Source organism: Aegilops tauschii, chromosome 3 (genome assembly GCF_002575655.3).
Source record: "Aegilops tauschii subsp. strangulata cultivar AL8/78 chromosome 3, Aet v6.0, whole genome shotgun sequence".
Classification (NCBI taxonomy): domain Eukaryota; kingdom Viridiplantae; phylum Streptophyta; class Magnoliopsida; order Poales; family Poaceae; genus Aegilops; species Aegilops tauschii.
Window position 1 is genome coordinate 462042311 of NC_053037.3, and position 15695 is coordinate 462058005.

Genomic DNA, 15695 nt, shown 5'->3' on the forward strand with positions numbered 1-15695 from the left:
AGCAGTACGAGAAGCATCTATGATATTTAATTGTTCATCAGGAAAGCTATCATCAATAGGTAGTGGGTCATCAAGAACATTTTCTAACCTAGACAAGTTATCTGCAACGGGGTTCTCAGCTCCATTTCTATTAATAATATGTAAATCAAATTCTTGTAGCAAGAGAACCCATCTAATAAGTCTCGGTTTAGCATCTTTCTTTTCCATAAGATATTTAATAGCAGCATGATCAGTGTGAATAGTTACTTTAGAATCAACAATATAATGTGTGAACTTATCACAAGCAAACACAACTACTAAGAATTCCTTTTAGGTAGTAGCATAATTTCTCTGGGCATTGTCTAGAGTTTTAGTAGCATATTGGATAACATTTAATTTCTTATCAACTCTTTGCCCTAGAACAACACCTACATCATAATCGCTAACATCACACATAATTTCAAAAGGTAAATTCCAATCAGGTGGCTGAACGATAGGTGCAGAGATTAATGCTTTCTTAAGTATTTCAAATGGTTCTACACAATCATCATCAGAAACGAAATGTATATCTTTTTGTAAGAGATTAGTCAGAGGCCGAGAAATTTTTGAGAAGTCCTTAGTGAACCTCCTATAAAAACCGGCATGACCAAGGAAACTTCTTATACCTTTGATGTCCTTGGGACATGGCATCTTTTCAATAGAATCAACTTTAGCTTTATCCACTTCAATACCTATTTCAGAAATTTTATGCCCCAAAACAATGCCTTCATTAACCATAAAGTGGCACTTCTCCCAATTCAAGACACGATTAGTTTCTTCACATGTCTGCAAAACTCGATCAAGGTTGCTCAAGCAATCATCAAAAGAGGATCCATAAACGGAGAAATCGTCCATGAAAACCTCACAATTCTTTTCACAAAAATCAGAGAATATAGCCATCATGCATCTTTGAAAGGTAGGAGGTGCATTACATAAACCAAAAGGCATACGTCTATAAGCAAAAGTACCGAAAGGGCAAGTCAAAGTGGTCTTTGCTTGATCATCAGCTGACACGGGTATTTGAGAGAAGCCAGAATAACCATCTAGAAAGAAAAAATGTGTGTGTTAAGATAATCTTTCTAGCATTTGATCAATAAAAGGTAAGGGGTAATGATCTTTTTAGTAGCCTTATTTAATTTGCGGAAATCAATTACCATCCTATAACCTGTAATAATTCTTTGTGGAATCAATTCATCTTTATCATTAGGAACGACAGTAATACCTCCCTTCTTAGGGACACAATGGAAGGACTTACCCACTGACTATCAGCAACGGGAGAAATTATACCTGCTTCAAGGAGCTGTAGTATTTCCTTTCTTACCACTTATTTCATCTTAGGATTCAGCCGTCGTTGATGATCAATAACTGGTTTGGGATCTTTCCTCAAATTTATTTTGTGTTGGCATAAAGTGGGGCTAATTCCCTTAAGATCATCAAGAGTATATCCAGTAGCAGCATGGTGCTTCTTCAGAGTTTTCAATAATTTTTCTTCCTACTTCTCTGAAAGGTTAGCACTAATAATAACATGATATATCTTCTTTTCATCATGATAAGCATATTTAAGAGTATCAGGTAATGGTTTAAGCTCAAACACGGGATCACCCTTGGGTGGAGGAGGATCCCCCAGGTTTTCAACAGGCAAGTTGTGTTTCAGAATAGGTCCCTGTTTAAAGAATACTTCATCTATTTCCCTCCTTTCATTCATAAACATATCATTTTCATGGTCTAGCAAATATTGTTCTAAAGGATCATTAGGAGGCACGGCAATAGAAGCAAGACCAATAATTTCATCTTTACTAGGCAATTCTTCATCACGGGGTTGTCTACGAAATTTAGAAAAATTAAACTCATGAGACATATCATCCAAACCAATAGTAACAACATCCTTTTCGCAGTCTATCCTAGCATTAACAGTATTCAAAAAGGGTCTACCAGATATAATGGGACAAAAGCTATCTTGTGGGAAACCGAGAACAAGAAAATCAGCAGGATATTTAGCTTTCCCACACAAGACCTCAACATCTCTAACAATCCCAATTGGTGAAATAGTATCTCTATTAGCAAGCTTAATGGTAACATCGATATCTTCTATCTCAGCTGGTGCAATATCATGCATAATTTCTTTGTATAAGGAAATAGGTATTGCACTAGCACTAGCACCCATATAACACAAGCCATGATAACAATGATCTCCTATTTTAATAGAAATAACATGCATGCCTACCACAGGTTTATGTTTATCTTTAGCACCAGGTTTAGTTATTCTAGCAGTCTCATTACAGAAGTAAATAACATGCCCATCGATATTATCAACCAAGAGATGTTTAACCATAGCAATATTAGGTTCAACTTTAACTTGCTCAGAAGGTTTGTGTGTCCTAATATTACTTTTATTGACTACAGTTGAAGCTTTAGATGATCCTTTAATCTAACACGGAAAGTTGGTTTCTCAACATAAGCAGTAGGAACAACATGATCATTATAAGTGATAGTCTTTTCTGCAACTTTAATAGGTGCAACTGCTTTTACTTCAACGGGAGGATTATATTTAAACCACTTCTCCTTAGGGAGATCAACATGAGTAGCAAAGGATTCACAAAAAGAAGCTACTATCTCAGAGTCAAGTCCATATTTAGTGCTAAATTTACGAAAAACATCGGTATCCATAAAAGATTTAACACAATCAAACTTAGGTGTTATACCTGACTCCTCACCTTCATCGAGATCCCAATCTTTAGAGTTTTGTTTAATTCTTTCCAATAAATTCTATTTGAATTAAATAGTCTTCATCATAAAAGAACCAGTACAAGAAGTATCGAGCATGGAGCGATTGTTGTCAGAAAGTCGAGCATAAAATTTTTGAATAATCATTTCTCTTGAGAGCTCATGATTGGGGCATGAATATAACATTGACTTCAGTCTCCCCCAAGCTTGAGCGATGCTTTCTCCTTCGCGAGGCCAAAAATTATATATATAATTACGTTCACGATGAACAAGATGCATAGGATAAAACTTCTGATAAAATTCCAATTTCAATCGCTTGTAGTCCCATGATCCCATATCATCACATAGCCTATACCATGTCAATGCATCTCCCTTCAAAGATAAAGGGAAGACCTTCTTCTAGATAATATCATCGGGCATACCTGCAAGCTTAAATAATCCACAAACTTCATCCACATAGATTAAGTGTAAATCGGGACGCAATGTTCCATCTCCTTCAAAAGGATTAGCCAGCAGTTTCTCTATCATACCCGAAGGAATTTCGAAGTAAACATTTTCATTTTCAGTAGGTTCAGTAGGTTGAGGAGCAACTCTTTGCTCTACTGGTCGAGGTGAAGATACCCCTAACAAGCCCCTCAAAGGATTACTTTCCATAGTAACAAGTGACAGTAAATGTCAGCACACTATATAAATTTTTCCTTACCAAATTCCACCTACCATAGGCGCTTCACTCCCCGGCAACAGCGTCAGAAAAGAGTCTTGATGACCCACAAGTATAGGGGATCTATCGTAGTCCTTTCGATAAGTAAGAGTGTCGAACCCAACGAGGAGCAGAAGGAAATGATAAGCGGTTGTCAGCAAGGTATTCTCTGCAAGCACTGAAATTATAGGTAACGGATAGTTTTGTGATAAGGTAATTTGTAACGAGTAACAAGTGTAAATAAAGTGCAGCAAGGTGGCCCAATCCTTTTTGTAGCAAAGGACAAGCCTGGACAAACTCTTATATAGAGAAAAGCGCTCCCGAGGACACATGGGAATTATCGTCAAGCTAGTTTTCATCACGTTCATATGATTCGCGTTCGGTACTTTAATAATTTGATATGTGGGTGGACCGGTGCTTGGGTGATGTCCTTACTTGGACAAACATCCCACTTATGATTAACTCCTATTGCAAGCATCCACAACTACAAAAGAAGTATTATGGTAAACCTAACCATAGCATAAAACATATGGATCCAAATCAGCCCCTTACGAAGCAAAGCATAAACTAGGGTTTAAGCTTCTGTCACTCTAGCAACCCATCATCTACATATTACTTCCCAATGCCTTCCTCTAGGCCCAAACAATGGTGAAATGTCATGTAGTCGACGTTCACATGACACCACTAGAGGAGAGACAACATACATCTCATCAAAATATCGAACGAATACCAAATTCACACGACTACTAATAGCAAGACTTCTCCCATGTCCTCAGGAAAAAACGTAAATACTCACAAAGCATATTCATGTTCATAATCATAGGGGTATTAATATGCATAATGGATCTGAACATATGATCTTCCACCAAGTAAACCAACTAGCACCAACTACAAGGAGTAATCAACACTACTAGCAACCTACAGGTACCAATCCGAGGCTATGAGACAAAGATTGGATACAAGAGATAAACTAGCGTTTGAGAGGAGATGGTGCTAGTGAAGATGTTCATGAAGATGGACCCCCTCCCAATGAGAGGATCGTTCGTGATGACGATGGCGATGATTTCCCCCTCCCAGAGGGAAGTGTCCCCGGCAGAACAGCTCCGCCAGAGCCCTAGATTGGTTCCGCCAAGGTTCCGCCTCGTGGCGGCGGAGTCTCGTCTCGAAAGCTTGCTTATTATTTTTTCTCAGACGAAAGACTTCATATCGCAGAAGATGGGCACCGGAGGGCCACCAGGGGGCCCACGAGGCAGGGGGCGCGCCCAGGGGGGTAGGGCGTGCCCCCCCACCCTCGTGGCCAGGGTGTGGGCTCCCTCTGGTATTTTCCTCGCTCGTTATTTTTTATTATTTCCAAAAATAACTTCCGTGGAGTTTCAGGACTTTTGGAGTTGTGCAGAATAGGTCTCTAATATTTGCTCCTTTTCCAGCCCAAAATTCCAGCTGCCGGCATTCTCCCTCTTTATGTAAAACTTGTAAAATAAGAGAGAATAGGCATAAGTATTGTGACATAATGTGTAATAACAACCCATAATGCAATAAATATCGATATAAAAGCATGATGCAAAATGGACGTATCACAGAACAGCTCCCCCGGAGCCCTAGATTGGTTCTGCCCAGGTTCCGCCTCGAAACGGCGGCGCTTCGTCCTGAAAGCTTCCTTATGATTTTTTCGAGGGCAAAAGACACCTTATACCAGAAGATGGGCATCGGGGGGCTTCCAGGTGGCCCACGAGGCATGGGGCGCGCCCAGGGGGTAGAGAGCGCTCTCCACCCTCGTGGACAGGGTGTGGCCCCCCTCTGGTGCTTTTTTCGCCCCATATTTTTAATATATTCCAAAACTAACTTTCGTGGAGTTTCAGAACTTTTGGAGTTGTGCAGAATAGGTCTCTAGTATTTGCTCCTTTTCCAGCCCAGAATTCCAGTTGCCGGTATTCTCCCTCTTCATGTAAACGTTGTAACATAAGAGAGAAAAGCCATAAGTATTGGAACATAATGTGTAATAACATCCCATAATGCAATAAATATCGATATAAAATCATGATGCAAAATGGACGTATCAACTCCCCCAAGCTTAGACCTCGCTTGTCCTCAAGCGGAAGCCGATATCGAAAAATATGTCCACATGTTTAGAGATAGAGGTGTCGATAATATAAAATACGGACATGAGGGCATCATGACCATTTTTAGAATAGCAACATATATATATATATATATTGTCATATGGTTTCTTATGCTAAAGTAACAATCTATTCACAGTGTAAAGTATGAATCAGAAACTTCATTGAAAACTAACAAACTATGATCTCAGTCATTCAAGCAATTGCAATTTATCATAACATCAGAAAGAGTCAATATAAGAGCTTTTCAGCAAGTCCACATAATCAACTATCATTTCGTCTTTCACAATGGCCAACACTCACGCGGTACTTATGGGTATGAAGTTTTAATCGGACACAGAGAAAGATAGGGGCTTATAGTTTTGCCTCCCAACCTTTTACCTCAAGGGCAATGTCAACAATAATGCTTTATGAAAACCCACATCCAATTGGATATATATATCAGGATCTTTCCAACACATAGTGCTTGCCAAAGGATAAAGTGTAAAAATGTAAAGTGAAGATCACCATGACTCTTGTATAAGGTATAAGACAAAAAAAATAAAAGATAGGCCCTTCGCAGAGGGAAGTAGAGGTTGTCATGTGCTTTTATGGTTGGATGCACAAAATCTTAATGCAAAAGAACGTCACTTTATATTGCCACTTGTGATAGGGACCTTTATTATGTAGTCCGTCACTTTTATTTCTTCCATATCACAAGCTCGTATAAAGCTTATTTTCTCCACACTAATAGATCATACATATTTAAAGAGCAATTTTTTATTGCTTGCAGTGCAGCAATGACAACTTACTTGAAGGATCTTACTCAATCCATAGGTAGATATTGTGGACTCTCATGGCAAAACTGTGTTTAAGGATATTTGGAAGCACAAGTATTATCTCTACTTGGTGCAAAGAATTTGGCTAGCATGAGGGGGAAAGGCAAGCTCAACATGTTGGATGAACCATGACAATATACTTTATTTCGGATATAAGAAAACATAACCCATTACATTGTCTTCCTTGTCCAACATCAACTTTTTAGCATGACATATTTATGGATACCGATGCTTAATAAGTGCTCACAATCATAAAGATGTCCAAGATAGTATATTTATATGTGAAAACCTCTCTTTCCTTATTACTTCCTTTTAATTGCAACGATGACCAAAACTATGTTTGTCAACTCTCAGCAACTTTTATTCATCATACTCTTTATATGTGAAGTCATTACTCTCCATAAGATCAATATGATCTTTTAGTTTCTTTTCATTCTTTTTTTTCTTTCATTCCCTCAAGATCATAGCAAGATAACCAAGCCCTCGACTCAAAACTAATCTTTATTATATATAGCTCACGGCCTCGATTACATAGATAATGATCAACACAAAAACTCAAAGCTAGATCATACTAAACTTTATTCTACTAGATCAAGATATAACTAAAAGGATCAAATTAAGAAAAAGGTAAAGAAAGGAGTGTGATGGTGATACGATACCGGGGCACCTCCCCCAACCTTGGCAGTTGCCAAGGGGTGTGCCCATACCCATGTGTTTATGTCTCTTTCTTCAGAGGTGGTGATGATTGAGTTGTTGATGATGTAGGCATGTCGTCCATCTTCCAAGGCATAGGCTCACCGTAATAGAAGGATGATCGAGTCTCCGGGATCCTCAAATCTGCAGCCAAACTCATCCTCTTGAATCTATATTCATACTCACAATTTTGGTTTTGCAGGTCATAGGTCTGGGCTTGGAGGTGCTCGATTTTCTCGTGAAGCCTGTAGATGATCTCCCCAATGTTCTTGGCATCCATCTTGTGGTTGTTGGTGAACTCCGCGATCATCATGTGGTTGGCGTTGAGTCCGCATTCCACCATCCCCTGGCACTTGAAAACTTGTTGCTCCATTGCTTCGAGTCTTGTCTCCACGCTTCCGGTCCTCCTTGGTCCCTCAATATCGCTGATGTGCAGCACCTCCTCACGCATCTCAATGGTTCGAGGGTGATGCAGCACCTCCGCGAGGTAGGGGTTGATGACCTTCTCGAAAAACTTGTCCTCGGGGGCGCTTGAAGACGTCATGGTGATCGAGATCTGTCAGAAAAACAGCTCGAAACAAAAGCAGGAGATATTTGCGTGATACGGTGGTCAAAACCTTCGGAAGATTATATAATGAATTGTTACCGACGATAAGAAGTATCGTGCAAGAAAATGGAGTCCGGAGGGCGTACGAGGTGCCCACGAGGCAGTGGCGCGCCCAGGGGGTAGGGCGCGCCCTCCACCCTCGTGGCCGCCTCGTGTCCTTCCCGGACTACTTATTATTTTCCTATTTTCTTAAATATTCCAAAACGGAGAAAAATTGCTATTAGAACTATTTTGGAGTCGGTTTACTTACCGTACCACATACCTGTTCCTTTTCGGAGTCTGAAACATTCTGGAAAGTGTCCCTTATGTACTCTCCGGGGTTACAGTGTCAATAACATTGGTTTCAACATTTATGGGATTACCTGAGATATAATGTTTGATTCTTTGACCGTTCACCACCTTTGGATTTGTGCCTTCGAAGTTGTTGATTTTTATGGCACCAGAACGATAGACCTCCTCGATAACGTAAGGCCCTTCCCATTTAGAGAGAAGTTTACCAGCAAAAAATCTTAAACGAGAGTTGTATAACAAAACATAATCACCTAGATTAAACTCACGCTTTTGTATCCTTTTGTCATGCCATCTTTTAACTTTTTCGTTAAACAGTTTGGCATTCTCATAGGCATGGGTTCTCCATTCATCAAGTGAGCTAATGTCAAATAGTCTCTTCTCACCGGCAAGTTTGAAATCATAATTGAGCCCTTTAATGGCCCAATATGCCTTATGTTCTAGTTCGAGAGGTAAGTGACATGCTTTTCCATAAACCATTTTATACGGAGACATACCGATAGGATTTTTATATGCAGTTCTATTGGCCCATAATGCATCATCAAGTTTCTTGGACAAATTCTTTCTAGATCTATTAACAGTCTTTTGCAAAATTAATTTAATTTCTCTATTACTTAGTTCTACTTGGCCACTAGATTGTGGGTGGTATGGAGATGCAATTCTGTGATTAACATCATACTTAGCAAGCATTTTACGAAAAGCACCATGAATAAAATGTGAACCACCATCAGTCATTAAGTATCTAGGGACTCCAAACCTTGGAAAATAACTTCTTTAAGCATCTTAATAGAGCTGTTATGATCAGCACTACTAGTTGGAATAGCTTCTACCCACTTAGTGTAATCAACATCAACTAAAATATGTGTATACCCATTAGAGGAAGGAAACGGTCCCATATAATCAAAGCCCCAAACATCAAATGGTTCAATAACAAGTGAATAGTTCATAGGCATTTCTTGACGTCTACTAATATTACCAATTCTTTGGCATTCATCACAAGACAAGACAAACTTACGGGCATCTTTGAAAAGAGTAGGCCAATAAGAACCGGATTGCAATACCTTATGTGCAGTTCTATCTCCAGCGTGGTGTCCTCCATAAGCCTCAGAGTGACACTTGCGTAGGATCTGTTCCTGTTCATGCTCAGGTACACAACGTCTAATAACACCATCTACTCCTTCTTTATAAAGGTGTGGGTCATCGCAGAAGTAATGTCTTAAATCGTAGAAACCTTTTTCTTTTGCTTGTATGTGAAACTAGGTGGTATAAATTTAGCAACAATGTCATTAGCATAATCAGCATACCATGGAGCAGTACGAGAAGCATTTGTGACAGCTAATTGTTCATCAGGAAAGCTATCATCTATAAGTAGTGGGTCATCAAGAACATTCTCTAACCTAGATAAGTTGTCTGCAATGGGGTTCTCAGCTCCCTTTCTATCAATAATATGCAAATCAAATTCTTGTAGCAAGAGAACCCATCTAATAAGTCTAGGTTTAGCATCTTTCTTTTCCATAAGATATTTAATAGTAGCATGATCAGTGTGAATAGTTACTTTAGAATCAACAATATTAGTTCTGAACTTATAACAAGCAAATACAACTGCTAAAAATTCTTTTTCAGTAGTAGCATAATTTCTCTGGGCATTGTCTAGAGTTTTACTAGCATATTGGATAACATTTAATTTCTTGTCAACTCTTAGTCCTAGAACAACACCTACAACATAATCACTAGCATCACACATAATTTCAAAGGGTAAATTCCAATCAGGTGGCTGAACAATAGGTGCAGAAATCAAGGCTTTCTTACGTATTTCAAACGCTTCTACACAATCATCATCAAAGACAAAACGAACATCTTTTTGTAAGAGATTAGTCAGAGGCCTAGAAATTTTAGAGAAGTCTTTAATGAACCACCTATAAAAACCGGCATGACCAAGGAAACTTCTTATACCTTTAATGTCCTTAGGACACGGCATCTTTTCAATAGCATCAAGTTTAGCTTTTATCAACTTCAATACCTCTTTCAGAAATCTTATGCCCCAAGACAATACCTTCAGTAACCATAAAGTGGCACTTCTCCCACTTCAATACAAGATTAGTTTCTTCACATCTCTGCAAGACTCGGTCATGGTTGCTTAAGCAATCATCAAAAGAAGTTCCATACACGGAGAAATCATCCATGAAAACCTCAACAATCTTTTCACAAAAGTCAGAGAATATAGCAGGCATACATCTTTGAAAGGTAGCAGGTGCATTACATAAACCAAAAGGCATACGTCTATAAGCAAAGGTACCGAAAGGGAAAGTAAAAGTGGTCTTATCTTGATCCTCTTTTGACATAGGTATTTGTGAGAAACCAAAATAACCGTCTAGAAAGCAGAAATGTGTATGTTTGGATAATCTTTCTAGCATTTGATCAATAAAAGGTAAAGGGTAATGATCCTTTCTAGTAGCTTTATTTAATTTGCGGAAATCAATTACCATTCTATAACCTGTGACAATTCTTTGTGGGATCAATTCATCTTTATCATTAGGAACAACAGTAATACCTCCCTTCTTAGGGACACAATGGACATGACTTACCCACCGGCTATTAGCAACGGGATTAATTATACCTGCCTCTAGAAGCTTTAGTATTTCATTTCTTACCACTTCTTTCATCTTAGGATTTAACCGTTTTTGGTGATTAACAACCAATTTAGCGTCTTTCTCCAATTTTATTTTGTGCTGGCATAGAGTGGGGCTAATGCCCTTAAGATCATCAAGAGTATATCCAATAGAAGCACAATGCTTCTGCAGAGTTTTCAATAATTTCTCTTTTTCCGGCTCTGAAAGGTTAGCACTAATAATTACAGGATATATCTTTTTCTCATCAAGATAAGCATATTTAAGAGTATTTGGTAATGGTTTAAGTTCAAACACGGGATCACCCTTGGGTGGAGGAGGATCCCCTAGAATTTCAACAGGCAAGTTGTGTTTCAAAATAGGTCCTTGTTTAAAGAATACTTCATCTATTTCTCTTCTTTCATTCATAAACATATCATTTTCATGGTCTAGCAAATATTGTTCTAAAGGATCATTAGGAGGCACGGCAATAGAAGCAAGACCAATAATTCCATCTTTACTAGGCAATTCTTTATCATGGGGTTATCTACGAAATTTAGCAAAATTAAAATCATGAGACATATCCCCTAAACCAACAGTAACAATATCCTTTTCGCACTCTATCCTAGCACTAACAGTATTCAAGAAGGGTCTACCAAATATAATGGGACAAAAGTCATCTTGTGGGGAACCAAGAACAAGAAAATTAGTAGGATATTTAACTTTCCCACACAAGACTTCAACATCTCTAACAATCCCAACTGGTAAAATACTATCTCTATTGGCAAGCTTAATTCTAACATCAATATCTTCTATCTCAGCAGGTGGAATATCATGCATAATTTCTTTGTATAAGGAATGAGGTATTGCACTTGCACTAGCACCCATATCACATAAGCCATGATAACAATGATCTCCTATTTTAACAGAAAAACAGGCATGCTGATAACAGGTCTATGTTTACCCTTAGTATCGGGTCTAGCAATTCTAGCAGCTTCATTACAGAAATAAATAACATGCCCATCAATATTATCAACCAAGAGATCCTTAGCCATAGCAATACTAGGTTCAACTTTAATTTTCTCAGAGGGTGTAGATGTTCTAGCATTACTCTTACGAACCACAGTTGAAGCTTTAACATGATCCTTTATTCTAATAGGGAAAGGTGGTTTCTCAATATAAGCGGTAGGAACAATAGGATCAACATTATAAGTGATAGTCTTTTCTTCAACTTTAATAGGTTCAACTACTTTTACTTCAATGGGAGGATGATATTTAAATCACTTCTCCTTAGGGAGATCAACATGAGTAGCAAACGATTCACAGAAAGAAGCTACTATCTCAGAGTCAAGTCCATATTTAGTGCTAAATTCATGAAAAACATCGGTATCCATAAAAGATTTAACACAATCAAACTTAGGTGTTATACCTGACTCCTTACCTTCGTCGAGTTCCCAATCTTCAAAGTTGCGTTTAATTCTTTCCAATAAATCCCATCTAAATTAAATAGTCTTTATCATAAAAGAACCAGTACAAGAAGTATCGAGCATGGAGCGATTGTTGAGAGAAAGTCGAGCATAAATTTTTGAATAATAATTTATCTTAGGAGCTCCTGATTGGGGCATGAATAAAACATTGACTTAAGCCTCCCCCAAGCTTGAGCGATACTTTCTCCTTCGCGAGGCCAAAAATTATATATATAATTACGATCACGATGAACCAGATGCATAGGATAAAACTTTTGATGAAATTCCAATTTCAATCTGTTGTAGTTCCATGATCCAATATCATCACATAACCTAAACCATGTCAATGCCTTTCCCTTCAAAGATAAAGGTAAGACCTTCTTCTTGATAACATCATCGGGCATACATGCATGCTTAAATAATGCACAAACTTCATCCACATAGATTAGGTGCATATCGGGATGTAATGTTCCATCTCCTGTAAAAGGATTAGCTAGCAGTTTCTCTATCATACCCGAAGGAATTTGAAAGTAAACATTTTCAGTAGGTTCAGTAGGTTGAGGAGCAACTCTTCGCTCTACTGGTCAGGGTGAAGATATCCCGAACAAGCCCCTCAAAGGATTATTTTCCATAGTAACAAGTGACAGTAAATTTCAGCACACTATATAAATTTTTCCTTACCAAATTCCACCTACCAAAGGCGCTTCACTCCCCGGAAACGGCGCCAGAAAAGAGTTTTGATGACCCACAAGTATAGGGGATCTATCGTAGTCCTTTCGATAATTAAGAGTTTCGAACCCAACGAGGACCAGAAGGAAATGATAAGCGGTTTTCAGTAAGCTATTCTCTGCAAGCACTGAAATTATCGGTAACAGATAGTTTTTATGATAAGGTAATTCATAAAGGGTAACAAGTAACAAAAGTAAACAAGGTCCAGCAAGGTGGCCCAATCCTTTTTGTAGCAAAGGACTAGCCTGGACAAACTCTTATATAAAGGAAAACGCTCCCGAGGACACATGGGAATTATCGTCAAGCTAGTTTTCATCATGCTCATATGATTCGTGTTCGTTACTTTGATAATTTGATATGTGGGCGGACCGGTGCTTGGGTACTGCCCTTCCTTGGACAAGCATCCCACTTATGATTAACCCCTCTCGCAAGCGTCCGCAACTACGAAAGAAGAATTAAGGTAAACCTAACCATAGCATGAAACACGTGGATCCAAATCAGCCCCTTACGAAGCAACGCATAAACTAGGCTTTAAGCTTCTGTCACTCTAGCAACCCATCATCTACTTATTACTTCCAACTTCCTTCCCCTAGGCCCAAACAATGGTGAAGTGTCATGTGGTCGATGTTCACATAACACCACTAGAGGAAAGACAACATACATCTCATCAAAATATCGAACGAATACCAAATTCACATGATTACTTATAACATGACTTTTCCCATGTCCTCAGGAACAAACTTAACTACTCATAAATCATATTCATGTTCATAATCAGAGGGGTATTAATATGCATAAAGGATCTGAACATATGATCTTCCATCGAATAAGCCAACTAGCATCAACTACAAGGAGTAATCAACACTACTAGCAACCCACATGTACCAATCTGAGGTTTTGAGACAAAGATCGGATACAAGAGATGAACTAGGGTTTGAGAGGAGATGGTGCTGGTGAAGATGCTGATGGAGATTGACCCACTCCCGCTGAGAGGATCGATGGTGATGATGATGGTGACGATTTCCCCCTCCCGGTGGGATGTTTCCCTCGCAGAACAGCTCCATCGGAGCCCTAGATTGGTTCTGCCCAGGTTCCGCCTCGAGACGGCGGTGCTTCGTCCCGAAAGATTCCTTATGATTTTTTCCAGTGCAAAAGACACCTTATACCAGAAGATGGGCATCGGAGGGCTTCCAGGTGGCCCATGAGGCAGGGGCGCGACCAGGGGGTAGGGCGCGCCCTCCACACTCGTGGACAGGGTGTGGCCCCCCTCTGGTGTCTTCTTCGCACAATATTTTTAATATATTCCAAAACTAACTTGCGTGGAGTTTCAGGAATTTTGGAGTTGTGCAGAATAGGTCTCTAATATTTGCTCCTTTTCCAGCCCAGAATTCCAGCTGTCGGCATTCTCCCTCTTCATGTAAACCTTGTAAAATAAGAGAGAAAAGGCATAAGTATTGTGACACAATGTCGGGGTTTTGGTGCGATATATGCCAACGGGTGGCTTATCATGGTGGGGGATAGTAAGACGTCGCCGGTGCCAGGAAGCGGGATAAGGCATAGACACGTACGCCGGCGAACTTTACCCCGGTTCGGGGCTCTCCTAGGAGATAACACCCCTAGTCCTGCTCTACGGGGTCTCTGCATGATCACTATCTCAATAGGTAGCTACAAGTTGCTCCTTGAGCTATTTGCTAAAGGAGGAAGAAGGGCAAGCTAGCTCTCTCCTCTCTCTATGTGTGTGTGTGTTTGGCTAAAGATCTGAACCCTTTGCATGGGTGCCCTGGGGGGGTTTATATAGGCCTACCCCCAGGAGTACAATGGTAAACCGGCTGGATGTAGGCCCAGGCCGTCAGTGTCTCTTGTAGCCGGCCTCTCCGCTGGCTGCTGGGGCCCGCCGACTGGTGGGCCCCGCCGGCTGTCTTGTACTTGGCCGACAGGTCGTGCCCGCCGCTCCTAGGTCCTGCCGGCTGCCAAGCACTATAGCGGTGCTCCTAATGACGCTTGCTTTGTCGGGGAAGGCGTGGCTACAGTTCCGCCGCCTGGCGGGCCTTCACTGTAGCCATTCCCCATCTCTTCTGGTTAATGGCGCACAAACTCCTAGGAAGGGGGAGGGCCGCCTGCTGGAAGCCGACCTCCCCCTAAGCCGAATGGCCGAGCTTGCTGCCTTCTGGCTTCTCACGGGCAGGTAGGGCCCGTCGCCCGCGGGCCGTACCGACAGCCCGTCGTGGGAGCATGGCCCCCTCTGACTTGGGTGATGTCACGGGCGGAAGAGCTCCAGTGCCGCGCCGTGCGGGAGATCTCCGGCTGGTACGGCGTACTGTGGCCACGACCCGCCCTGGATTTGAGGGTAGCAGGATTCTCTGTAGCCATGCTCCGCCTCATCGTGTTTATGGGGGCTCAGACTTCGAGGGCACTTGGGGCCGCCTGCTAGGAGCCGGCCTCTCTGGAGACCGCCTGCTAGGAGGCGGCCCAATTCTTGGCCGTCTTTTGGGGTCCGTCGCCTTCTAGCAGCTGGCCACTTGGACCAGCCGGCACAAGAAGGCGACGATCAATCTTTGATGCTCGAGGGGCGCAGTCGGCCCCGATGTCTTGAAATGCCTTGGGGGGCAGATGAGGCTACCCATGGCCAATAACTCCGACAGTAGTCCCCGAAGCTGGTGGGTCGCCGTGGCTAACAAGGCGGGGTGCGCCGGCAGCTTCCTACTCCATGTTGTCCTGGTTGCCTGTCTTGTCCGTCCTCTGGAACGCCGACTGCCAGAAGTCGGCCATGGCAAGGCAAGACGACTGGTGAATTTTGAACCGTCACGGTGGGAGCCATGTGGCGCGCTAGCTAGGCATCTAGGCTTGCCACCCGCCGCACGCACGCCATGCGGCATCATCTAGCCAGGCCGGCCAGCCAGCCCACGCGCGATGGGACGTCGCTGTAGGC